Here is a 12,926-nt window from a genome sequence, read left to right as displayed (position 1 = left end):
AACACATTATTTTGAAAATATCTGTAATTACCAACTAGTAAAATAGTCCTGATTATTTATTTCCAAATTGCCATGTGCGGGTCCTTGAAGAAGATATCCAAAATTATTTTGACCTTTTAATCATTTACAACAATTCACCAAGAACGTTTTGCAGCTTTCAAGCTTTCTACAGAAACGCTCACTTAAATGAGAGGGAATATTTTGCAAATTGACTCCCAGGCTGATTTCCTACTATCAGTCAGAATGGATTTGGGCCAACTCCTTCAGCCATTTGCTATGTGATACAAATTGATTTTAATAATGCATTCCAAGTACAAATAGAAATGACTATTATGTGGGTATATGTTTTGAACTATCAGTTCATTGTTAAGACAGATAAGTGAAAATTTATCCCATTTCTAATTTCTATTATTTGTTAATTAGATCCCTCTGACTCTTGGTTCCAGTTAGACAGTAATTAATAAAAAGACAACTCTCTTTCTTGGAAGAAAAGTGTGATAAATACCTCCTGAGAAAAATATATCACATGCAGAAAGTCATGAGTTTGTCAGGAAGAGGTTATTTATTTCATGTATAACCGAAATTAATATAAAAAGGAGTGGAAGCATCCTTCAGGAAAATTCTTTGACTTCCTGTGAATATTAAATGGATATACTCATACATTTATTTTTAAGACATGGTTTTCTTTTCACCTTATTGTGTATTGGCATTAAGTCTATTATAGTCCAGAGTGAGTAACTGGATTCTGCTTTAAATTTTGTACTAATAATAGTCAATATTAGCTATATAATCTCTCTATATAACATATATTTCTTAATTTATAGCTTTTATGCTTTAATCATAACTTTGTTTGTATTAGGGATTTGGGTGGAATCTCTAAGAAAACATCATAGTATTGAAGATTGGATATCCTATATTCATATTCTAGGCTCAGTAAAGAAATATGGGATTATGAGTCAGATATCATCAAGTCTGAATGCTAATTAATGTAACAGCACTATAATTTTGAGAATAAGCCTAACATTTTAATATGACCATTAGTATAGCCCGAACAGAAACTTGCTAATACGTATTCCTAAAAAAAATTTTGGCAATTATTCTCCATAATTGTATATGATCAAAGCTCAAAATTTTATTTGAATTCATTTCTATTGAAAATAAAGATAAATTGGTATACATAAGGCACTGTTTTTGTTTTAAAATGAAAATATTTTTGATTAACAAAATATAGTATCATATGCTCACCAACTACTACATATCATATTTACATGCAAAAGGTAACCCAAACTTTATTGGGAGAATTCTACTTGGTTAAATCTCTTTAATGTAGAACATTTAAATAAACATTTGTTATTCAGTATTATTTATACTTTATACAGCACTTTAAATTTTTTTAGGTTTTTGCTTAAAATATATATTATACATATTTATATACACACATACATACACATACACACACTCCAAAATGGTAGCTGTTTTTGATTTTCAGAATGGTCAATTTTTATTTTGTTGCAATAAAATAAAAATTGTCTCCCTCTTTTCATATCAAATGCACTTATTAAGTAGATAATAAACAAATGTTTGCCAGTTTTTACACATGGATATATGAGTAGAAAATAAAAATAAATTTTGAGAACCCTTGTGCAACTCAAATTTGAAAGAATCAAGACAAATCCAGGATCCTAAGGTAAATTGATTTACATAGTTCTATTCATTTTCTGGAGAGCTCAGAAATGGTATATGTGAAAGAACACTGCCATAAACTGGGACGGTATATAGACTGTGATGGTTTATAGTTCAAAGGCCCTGAGCGAAATGATCCGCTTTTCCAAATACAGAAGAATCAAGCCCTTTGGCTCACTTTCCTCTTGAAGCTAAGTTTTCTATACTCCTGCTAAAAGACCCTGTGTAAAGAAATATCACAACTTCCTTCAATGTTCTTTTCTTTGCTTAAAAATCTCTCCAAATCAAGAAATGAAAAGTTACTGTTTTTTTTTTTTTTTTTTTTTTCTTTACAACATATTCAGTTTCAAAATTTTGGAACAGGACCCACCATGGAAAATGTTCAAACTTTATCCTTTTGATAGATACTAGATAGATACTTCAGAATAAGATCAATATGTCCTCACATTTAAATAGAACATCCCATTACATAGAGCCAGGCTGTTGAGATTGGATTGCATGTATAATCTTCTTTAAAAGAATTAATGCTTCCAAATGAATAAGATGAAATAGAGTAGAAAATCATATTCGCATTGCCAATCTATCATTTTAAAGTAATACCTAGGCAGTCCATCAGCATCAAAAAGATAGGGACATCTGCTACACTTTTCTGAGACAGCCTAATTTGCATATTTGTAAATATTAAATATAAATTTAGAGATTGATATTTCCTTTTTCTTCATAAATGGTCATAAATCATTGATGAAATCTGAATATGCTCAGGATGAATTGATTCCTTCCCTGGTTCTCTCAAAAGCATAGCTACTTCTGTTGTCCATATTTGTAACATTCTGTGCTTTGACAGGGTACTCATATGAAATTGAAATGTAAACGTTTTTCTTTTGTCCCTCTCCTTAGTTACTAGATGTGTCCACTGTAATGTTTTGTTCAGTTTTGCCTACGTGCAGCATCAGTAACATATTAAGTCATTTTCATGTATCAAATAGATAGGTATTTGTCATTCCATCTTTACTGTGTTTTCTTAATTTCATGTTTGTCATCATATGTAGACAATCAATAGAATATATTCATAAATTTAGCTAATTTTCTAAAGTCTAAGCTGTGGCTGACAAATTGAAACAGTAAAAGCCTAATAAATTTTATCTGGCCTTTACTTATTGAGAACATTTGTTAACCAATTTCTAATGTATCTTAGAAATTTTTTCATTGTATATTCTCTGGTTCTTGTTTTCTTATTCCTTATTGACTCTGTAGCCTACAGTTAATATATATCAATACTATTTTTAAATGCATTTTTCAGTAAATGGCAGATAAAATATAATCAAATATGGCTATTTTATAAATGAGTATATTCCAAATATTAATTTGTAGGTCAACTGTGGGTCACTAGTAACATGTTTTTCTGTAGAAATATAGTTAGTTTCCCAGGCTAGCCCAAACATAAATCATACTATTTAATCAATGCTAACATACTAGCCTCAGGTCTTGACAGCAGGGACCTTGCCAGCTCAGGAAAGAGGAGAATGAGGAGCATAATGGAAATAATTATTCCCCCGTCTTCCTTTCTTCCTTGGAATCTTGATCTGTCCCAACAGCTGTTTGGAATATTTTACTTTAAAAAAAAAAAAAAAAAAGCCTTATACTTCCCTTTCTGCATTTATATCCAAATTAAAGACAATTCTCTGCACTGTTTCCTAAACACTTCAAAATACTTTTTTATATGCAACATTTTTTAACTGTTACTATTTTCCAGTAACAATTATAAATGCTTTATATGTATTACTGTATTTTATCCTAACCACAAACTCTGTGACATAGGTACTAAAATTATCACTATTTTATAGATGAGGAAACTGAGGAAGAGTATAACTCAGTTTTTGCAAAATGAGAAAGTGGCAGTGCCAGGTCCCCAGTAAATTCACCTGGATCCCAATCCCATCCCAGTGTGGCTCACACTGAAGTCTCTCCTTCCCAGTGTAGACCTCCCTGTCCCTTCTTGTATCCCCCTCCCATACATTCCTTGTATGTTAACATAGCTGATCTCAACTGGTCTTAGGAAGTAAGCAATATCTAATACTGTTTCTTCTAAACCATCTCAGAGAGATTTAAAAAGATGATGCTTCCAAACTCAGTTAAATAACTTATGGGGATAATTTTCACGAAAAAGAAAAGTGAAAGGAAAGATAATGCCCTGTTTAGGTGAGAGGGTTCTGGGCCCTCTCATGGTACCCTCTTCCTGCTCACAGTGGTGTACCTTCCTTCATTTCTTTTAAAGACATTCTTCCCATTATGAAAATACTATCTAATGTCTAGTCATTGCATGAAATTTAAAAAATAAAAAAAGAAAGATTAAATAATAAAGTCATCCAATAAAAAAATCAAACATTAATATTTTATATACTTTTTTATAAAGCCTCTTTTTCCATATTTCTCAGAGAGATACACAGTTGATTTTAAAAGCAGATTTCTTTCTTTTTAAAACTAAAACATTAGTCTTTTCCCAAGTTTTTACCAAATTTTTGTAGATATAATGTAAATGGAATGTTATATTGCATCATATACTCGGAGTCAAAAACATGGACAACAGATCTTACACCTACTGGTCACTTGTAAACAGGAGTTTATAATTTGGGGAACATCCCTCAAACATAATCTCTACTTCTTTGTCCTGCAAAGTTTAGAATTTGTAATACAATTATCTGTATATGAAAAATGTGGAAGTGAGAAAGTTGATGTCTCAAGATAAGCAATATTCAGTCAGTTCTACAGACCACTACTTAATGGGGTTATGGACTTGCAGTGTGGACTGCTGGAATAAATGAAATTCGAATAAATCCAAAAGGATTGCTTTTGAACTTTGAAAGTAAAGATTTGTGTGTTTTTTCTCTTATCTTAAACATTTTGAGAAATTAAAAGCAAATTTTGACAGCACAGTACCTTTAGTTTTTCTATATATGTATTTAAGTCAAGAAAACTAAGAAATGCTAGTATGTGACAGCAATCCAGTAGTGGGCTAATTCTATCAGAAAAACATGAAAAAAAGCAATTGTTTTCCTACCACTCACTAATCAGTCAATTAATTTTCTTATCAGTCTTGAGCTAACGATATTCATTCAACATTAAAAGATTGTAATGATCAATTTCCAGAAATAATTCATATTCTGATAATTCAGATGGTTGTACTGTTTCTATACTTTAAAATTTCAATATATAGAGGGCTTTAAGATTTGAATAAAAACTGCAATGTATGCACATCATGGTAGATAGAGCACCTGAGGAGTATGTGGTAACTTTAGTAACTACAGTTGACTACATGTTTTGGTTTCACGTCTGATTTGTTTGCAATGAATTGCTCGATTGCCCCCATCTCTGTGTTGCAGGCCTCATGTGCAATGGCAGTATTGAACCCACTGTTCTGATGCAGCTTCAGGATTATGATGCAGGAATTTTCTATTTTGGCTTTATAGAAATTACTCTTGTTTTTTAAAAGATAACTAAAGCCATCAGATCAGCCAGCATTCAGATCTGCACATTTTACTAGTATTACAACTTCTTTCACCAAACACAGAAAAAGGATTTTTAAAAACCAAATATAATGGAAAAATGTACATATAAAAAAATCCAGGTTTTGAGCCTTTAACATTTATTCCCATGAAAGTCCATAGCAAAGATGAAGACTCCAAATGGTTTCATTGGTTTCACTCTCTATTCATTTCTTTTGTGATATTAAAGAGTGGATAGTCACTTTTACAATACCTTAGCTATAATTTGAACTGACATCCTTATAGCCAAGTGCATTAAAATTTAGAAGAAATTCCCAAGAGGAATACTGAGAAGGGGTAATATATATGTATATTTCTGTGTATTCATATATGTATAAAGGAAAGTGGGTAGGCCAGAAAATATAGTAAAATATATTCATAATAATTAAATGCTTCCTTCTCTTACTAATCCTTTTTCTTTTATAGCCAAAGTGTTAGCTTAAGAAAGCTGATTCAAAAAGGGGTAAATGAACCGTGTTCTTTTGGTAGCTGGGCTAGTTTAGCTTATCTCAGTTAAAACTAGTAAATAATTCTCAGAAACAGCATAAAGAAAATCCAGCTCAGTTTCCTGCATTCTAAATCAATCACAGGTTTAAGAGACGGTGCAGGCTTAAAAGTTATTACAACTCCACTGTTTTCTCTGATAAATTACATGAATAACATTTGAGACAATGCATTGTTAAATATTTATGTCTAGTACTATAGAACCAAGAAAAGCACAAGAACCCCTAGAAGAATAAATATATTTACCTAAATAAATTACTAAGACAAATATACTCCTATGCGCTCTGTACCAATAAACAGTAGGTATTCACTAAATTGTAGAATATAAATGGTTCATTTCCTCTAAATGTACACTGAAAGATCTATAACATGTTACACATTTCCTGTGCTTTGCATATATATTTCAATATTCATCATGAAAAGCCTTGCTTATGTGTCAATATACATTACTTTGCATATATTAAGAAAGGCTTTTTTTTTTTAAATTTTAACATTAGGGATGCTTTTTACTATGGGGGAAAGCTTAGGTCTTATTTCATGATTAACCCTTTCATGGCTCATCCTTTTTTCTCTACATGACATTTGCACAAAATGAATTGCTTGCTTAGACACAGCTAACTAAATAAAAGCAGGCCAGAGCTGATAGTATGAAAAATGGATTTTCATTACTGTTTCATTGATTCTTGTAAATAAGGGCCTGAGGCCTGCTCCGAAAAGGCTGCAAACAGTAATAATTTAATCTGAGGTGACATAGACCAAAATGTATGTGGACAAAAATCATCCTTGAATATTAAACAACAGCCTCAAGACAGAGAAAAGTGTTGCAGGCGAATTTAAATGTATGCAGATCGGTGGGTAACATATTTAAAAACAGAAATTAAAGATTCCTGTCATAAATCACATTTGCTGCCATGGATATGCCTTGTTATGCTGGCGTTTAAGAAAACCTGAAAGGTTAAGGCAGTTGGTGCATTAAATCGTACAAGGATAATTAATACTTTTCTTGTGGCTATTTATAAGAAATGGAAAATATAGTCAGATCAGCTGTGGCACTGTAGTAATTTGAGGGGGAAGCAATGAAAGCATGAGTCAATAGTTTTAACTGGACAAATGTCAAATGCTTAATGATGCAGTATCCCAATTTGGTAGCTGTTTGAAAGTTGTATATATTTTTAAATGAGATGAAATAGTTCATTCTCATACTACAAATATGTTTGTCTCTCATCCTCTTCATATTGCCCAAGGCAAAAAAAAAAAAAAAATAGCAAGGTTTCATATGATTTTTTTTTTTTTTTTTTTGGTAGTTATTATGCCTCGGTCACCTATATTATAGATGCCGTAAGGAAATAAATATTATTTCTGGCATCAAGTATTGTAAATTCTTTCTTTCACCATGTCTCAATAAATAGTAATGACATTTTTTTTGAATGACTCATTTACTAGTCACATCAAGAATTAGATTAGTAACATCAGAGGACCCTCCAACTGCTTCCCCAGAGGAAAATCTACCTTTGCTACTCAATGAACTTAGGTATATGATCACTCAATTATTTAAAAATCCTGCTGCCGTATCCTGTAAGTTTTCCATACTCTACACCAAAATCAGTGCTTTTTATTAGTATCATGCATTATGAAAAAGTCCCCACAAGACAGAAGGCTTATAGCACCAGATCTTCAGGATTTAAAAGGGCCATTTATCTTTCAGGGCACTGCTACCTGTAAAATATTCCTTTGAGCTCCTTGGCTTCTCTTTGGAAAAGAAACTATTCTTATAATGAATAAAATAGCCTCACAGCCATAGGTACAGCATTTGTGTAAAATGTAATCTACTCTTGTTTTTTAAGTTGATTTCAAAATAACAGTGGGGTTTGAATATATCACAAGTATAAAACTTTCATATTTTTGTACAAAATTAGTACTGGTAGCATGCAATAAATAATATTTTCTTTTTGAAAGAAAATACTGACACAGTTTGCACACAGGTACTTTTTTGGTTACAAAAACCCTTAATATTTTTATGGTTGTATTTAGCCTAGGAACCTTTAACTACACTGAAAGAGCTCAAATAAACACTTAGTACAATGGTCTTTTAAATATCTTTTTCTGTAATATGTAACATAAAGTCAGTTATGGATTTTTGCTAGACCATGCCACCATTGAATGTTTCCCATTGGCCTGAGAAACTAATTCATTGGACTCTGCTCTCATGGTTCTTTAAGTAGGGTAGGTCCAGAAACCTTGTTCATTTACCATTGATAGCTAACACTGAAGTGAGATGATAAAGCCATTTTCACATTAACACTCTCGCTCAGTATTGAGGTCATTGGGTAGAGCAATAGTCATGTATACCATCTTTCTTTACACGTATGCAGCTCAAAACTCTCTCATATCTTTATTTTTATTGGTATTAACCCTTGTAAGAAATGCTTGATGATGATTCTAAATGTGTGAAAATTACTCTAGTGAAAGCTCTGAGATTTGTTTTAAAATCGTAGAATGCTTGTTCAGAAATTTTTTTTTTGAAAAAAGCTTCCTTAAAAAAAAGAAAATAACAAAATAACAAACAAAAAACCTCAAAACAGACTGGATGAATGAGACTCGCCTTGCTAACATCTGCAGGTTGGTAATTGCTTAAATTGTTCAACCTTCCCCTGTGACTCAGTATCCAGAGACATTGCCTCATAGGTAGAGGATGAACATCAATACATCTGGCCTGACAAATATTCTGTGAGTAATGCTCCCATTGACCAACAGTCCTTCTGATTTGAACAAAAATGGTGTGGTCTTGGGGGAGTGAGAATAGTTTAACATCATGACAACGTTCCTGACTAAGCATGTGAAGTTCAAGGCATGTAATTGGGCAAGGCTGAAGGAGTGAAACTGACCAGGCCATAGGAAGAATAGAACTCCTATCTTCAGTACTGACCTCAGAAACCTTGGATTAAACGCTGTCTCCACTCAAAGTAAATTGACTCTAAAGAAAGTAATGCTAGAGATTAAGTCGTTATTTAAACAAAAAATGATTATCTTTAGTTACGTTTTCCGTGTTTCTGTAGAATGGACCCTAAGTTATTATAATCTTTGCTAATAATTAATGTCATGATCACTAATTTGGTGATTAATTCAAAAGTTCTGTAGCAGATTGTTTTAAACTTAAATGCAAGGCTATTTTCAGTTTTCAACGTTCTTTTTAGCTATTGGTATTAAACATACATAACACATTTCCCTGAAGTAGATATAACCCAGCTGTTAAGGATAAGATAGGAAAAACAGACTAAACATGAATTGCAAGTGAGAATTTTTCTTGAAGAGAAAGCCTCTGTAAGTTATGTTTCAAGGCGTTGGATCTAGGGAATAACATTTTATGCCTCACTTTCGCTTAGTATTGCAGGAAAGCCAAATTCTTTGCAAGATGTGTAATATTTTCTATGTAATAGTAGATTATTGTCTAGACTACTATCAAGAGTGGATTAGCAAGAACAGGATCACAACCTCAAAGTCAAAGAGCAAGAACTAGGAATTCCAGAAATGGGTTTTGATTTATAGACCAATAAAATATGTCCTAAAATCTACATCTTATAGGTATAAAACTAATTTCACCATTAGAATGTACCAAATAATTTTGATATGAGTAGAGAAATATATATGTATATTCACCAGCTAAATAGAGTAAGAAAGAGATAGAATCAAATGAGAAAGATCACAGACACTAATCTCTTAAGAGCTGTAATGGCTCCTGAGGGTCTGTTATTGCCTGCTAAATAAATATATCTACTGTGCATGAGCATTAACCTCTGCAAAAATATCGTGAGGATATGTAGCACATGGACTTGTAAACATTAGTGGCAGCTGCACTGATATATAAGTGTACAATGAAATGACTCCAAAGTAGCTATAATGTCCTGTCATGGCAGGCTTGGTGAACACCAATGCATTTACATGATCAAAGAGACAAATGAATTGGCTTTAAATGTATCATTAGTTGTAAGCTTCAAGATTTGTCATAATTGACATTGACCTTCAATGTCATGCTGAATAAAGCACATTAGAGCTATGGAGAAAGCTTTGGCTTCAAGTTTTCCACATAGGTCTGAGCATTGGAAGGGAATAAATAGTTATAATTTCAGAGAATCACAAACATGTTTTAGATTTTTTCAAAGCAAACTTTGAAAATGTGCCAGCATAAGAACTCCATGACATCTACTTTAAACAATCATTGGTTATAAGGTATATTATAGAAGAAGGAGGCAATATAAATGTTACATTAAGTTCAGGTCTATAATGTGATTTCCCAGCAGTAACTCTAATAAATAACCAAGTGTTCTTAAATATCCCTTAGGCACACTTTTTAATCAAGTAATTCCACTTCTAAGGACACATGATTCTTATACCATGTATGAAGAAGACCACCTGAATTATTTGTAATAAAAAAAAAATGGAACTCATCTTATGTCCAACAACTGGGGAACTGATAAACATTTAAAGTATTGCCAGCAGTGGTAATACTTTGAATTTTCAAAGAAGATTTAATGAATTGGGGTGATAGTTTTTAAAAAGCAAATAAAGAAAAACAAGATATAAAATTGTATTGCTAATTTTGTAGGGAAAAAAATGTGTCCATCTTAAAAAAAATTGGAAGGAAATACACAAAAATGTTAGCAATACTTTCAAGTATTTGGGATGATTTGTTTCTATTTACTTTTCAGTATTTTTTTCAAATTTTATAAACAATATTACAGTACTTAAATTTATTATAAATATTTTCTAAATAAAAAAATTTGAAGGACCCATCCAATAAAGTAGTGGGAAAAAACCTTTTGAGGTCATTAGAATCTCTTTTCTATCTATCTTCAAAACAATTACATTGATTTTCTTTCTTTGAAAGGCGGGTTTTATTAAGAGGTCCTCTTAGAGCTTCCCATTTCTCTGTAGTGTTGATGAGAACTAAGGAGAGATTTTCCAAGACTGGAATCATCTCTAAAACAGGTTTTGGAAAGCAGGAATCTTCTTCTTTGTTAAACCACGCCAGTATATATCCATTCAAATCATTACTCCATGTGGCCCTGTCAGCTAGATAGATACATAAACCCCTCAATAACAACATTTACAGACTTTAAATCTGCCTCAGGTCAACTCAGGGTTATTGAGTTGACTAAGAACAGGCTTCTTGCCTTTACACTACCCTTCCCGGTGGTTAGATGGAGGATACTTGCAGACTTGACCTCTGGACACTAGGACCCAAATGACAACTAATTATCTTAATTTTGAAATCCACCACATGCTACAAAGTCAGATGACCCAAACCCTCTCTTGAGCCACCTCAAATGCTGCCAGCCACTCAGTAACCTAATTATAAACCTGGTTATTATTTGTGACTTCTCCTCTCTAACTTCACAAATCCCCTGGTCTTGTAGATTTACTGCCTAGATGGGTCTTTAACCCATTCTCTGCTTTCAATCATTTCTACCATTATCCTCACCCAAGCTACCACCATCTCTCTTCTTGATGACTTGAACAGCCTCCTAAAAGTTTTTCCAGTACTCAAAGTCCACAGTCTTGTTTCTGCCAATTCGTTCTCACATTGCAGACAGAGTCACATTTCTAAATTTCTGATCTTGTCATGTCACCCCTACGTATAACTTTTGACATTTAAGATAAACCTAAAGGTCTTAGCACATGAAGTCCTTTCATGGACTTGCCCCTGTTTCCCTCTCCAATTTCATCTTTCTTCATACCCTTTTACTTGCTTCCGTTGCTCCAGCTACTGTTAAGATTCTACTGTGTTTTTTCTAGCCTCAGCACATGCGTTTCATTCCGTATGGAACTCTTTTCTCCCTTCCATTCTGCTCCCAAGTCCACCCTCTTCAACCAGATAAGCCCCTGATAACTCCACTTATCACTGAGGTCTTGTCTTACAGCACTGGGTTCCTCTACATTTTGCTGAGTGCCCTACATATTGGCTTCTATTTCATCCTTCCCTACCTTAAATATGAGACATTCCATTGTATAACTATGGCAGAGTAATTACTTGTTTTTCTCTATTAAATGACATACTCTGTGAGGGCTAGAAGCGTGTCTGTCATATTCAGTGTTCTGTCTTTAGTGCTTAACTTATGCTTCGTAAATAGTAAGCATTTGATATTTTAATGTATGGCTTCCTAGTCTGTTTCAGTTAATCTGCCAATGAAATAAATTACCCCAAAACTTAGTCTTTTAAAACAATCATTTTATTTTGGTCATGATTTTGTGGATAAAAACCAGGAATTTGGGAGGCACTCACTGGGTAGTTCTTACTTGGGTCTCTTCTGTGACTGTAGTCAGATGTCCACTGAGAATGCAGTCATCTGAAGGCTCAGTTAGGTTGGACATCCAAGAAGGCTCACACACATGGCTGGCTATTGATGCTGCCTGTTGACTGGGACCTCGGCTGAGCTGCCCTCTGGAGTAGATACATGTCTCCTCCTCAGCATTGCAGTGTCGGAGTGGTCGGTTTTCTTACACAGAATTTTCTCCAAATTGAACATCTCAAGATGGAGGAAGCTGCATGGTCTTTTATGATCCAGAGTTGGAAGTCACACAGGATCATGTCTGCTACATTTTACTTATCACAAGCAAGTCTCCAAGGTTGTTCCTGATTAAAGGGGAGGAGACATAGAATATACTTGTCAATGGGAGGAGGATCAAGTAATTTGTGAATGTGGTTTTAAACCACTACAAATTCTAATTCTAATACCAATTTTGTTATTATTATTATTGTTAATAGCATCATTATTACTATTATTTTAGGGGTGGTATGGTAGAAGGCTGAATAAATCAGCATAGACCTTTTGACAATATCTCTATTTTCAGAAAAATTTCCCTAATTTCTAAAGATCCACTTACTCTATTTCATCATAATATTTCCTTTAATTAAAACTTACCTAATTCTTCATTCATGTTATAGAAAGTATAGGTAAAGATGACATATGAGACAGATTCTTGAAAGTTGTTTTTTGTTTATTTATTTTTTTCTGACAGTGAGCCCGTTCTTTGCCAAATTAACTTAAACTATTTTCCTCAGAGATAACTGCTCTTCATGGATTCAAAGCACAGTTCATGCAATTATTTTTGTACTTTTTACTCCTTCAAATTTTATGCCAATCACTTCTTGGCCTCTTGACTAAGATGCAGCGTAAACATCAACTCCTTACTTCTTAT

The sequence above is a fragment of the Cynocephalus volans genome, chromosome 1 (assembly GCF_027409185.1).
Source record: "Cynocephalus volans isolate mCynVol1 chromosome 1, mCynVol1.pri, whole genome shotgun sequence".
In the NCBI taxonomy this organism is placed as follows: domain Eukaryota; kingdom Metazoa; phylum Chordata; class Mammalia; order Dermoptera; family Cynocephalidae; genus Cynocephalus; species Cynocephalus volans.
Note: the sequence above shows the minus strand (reverse complement) of the source record.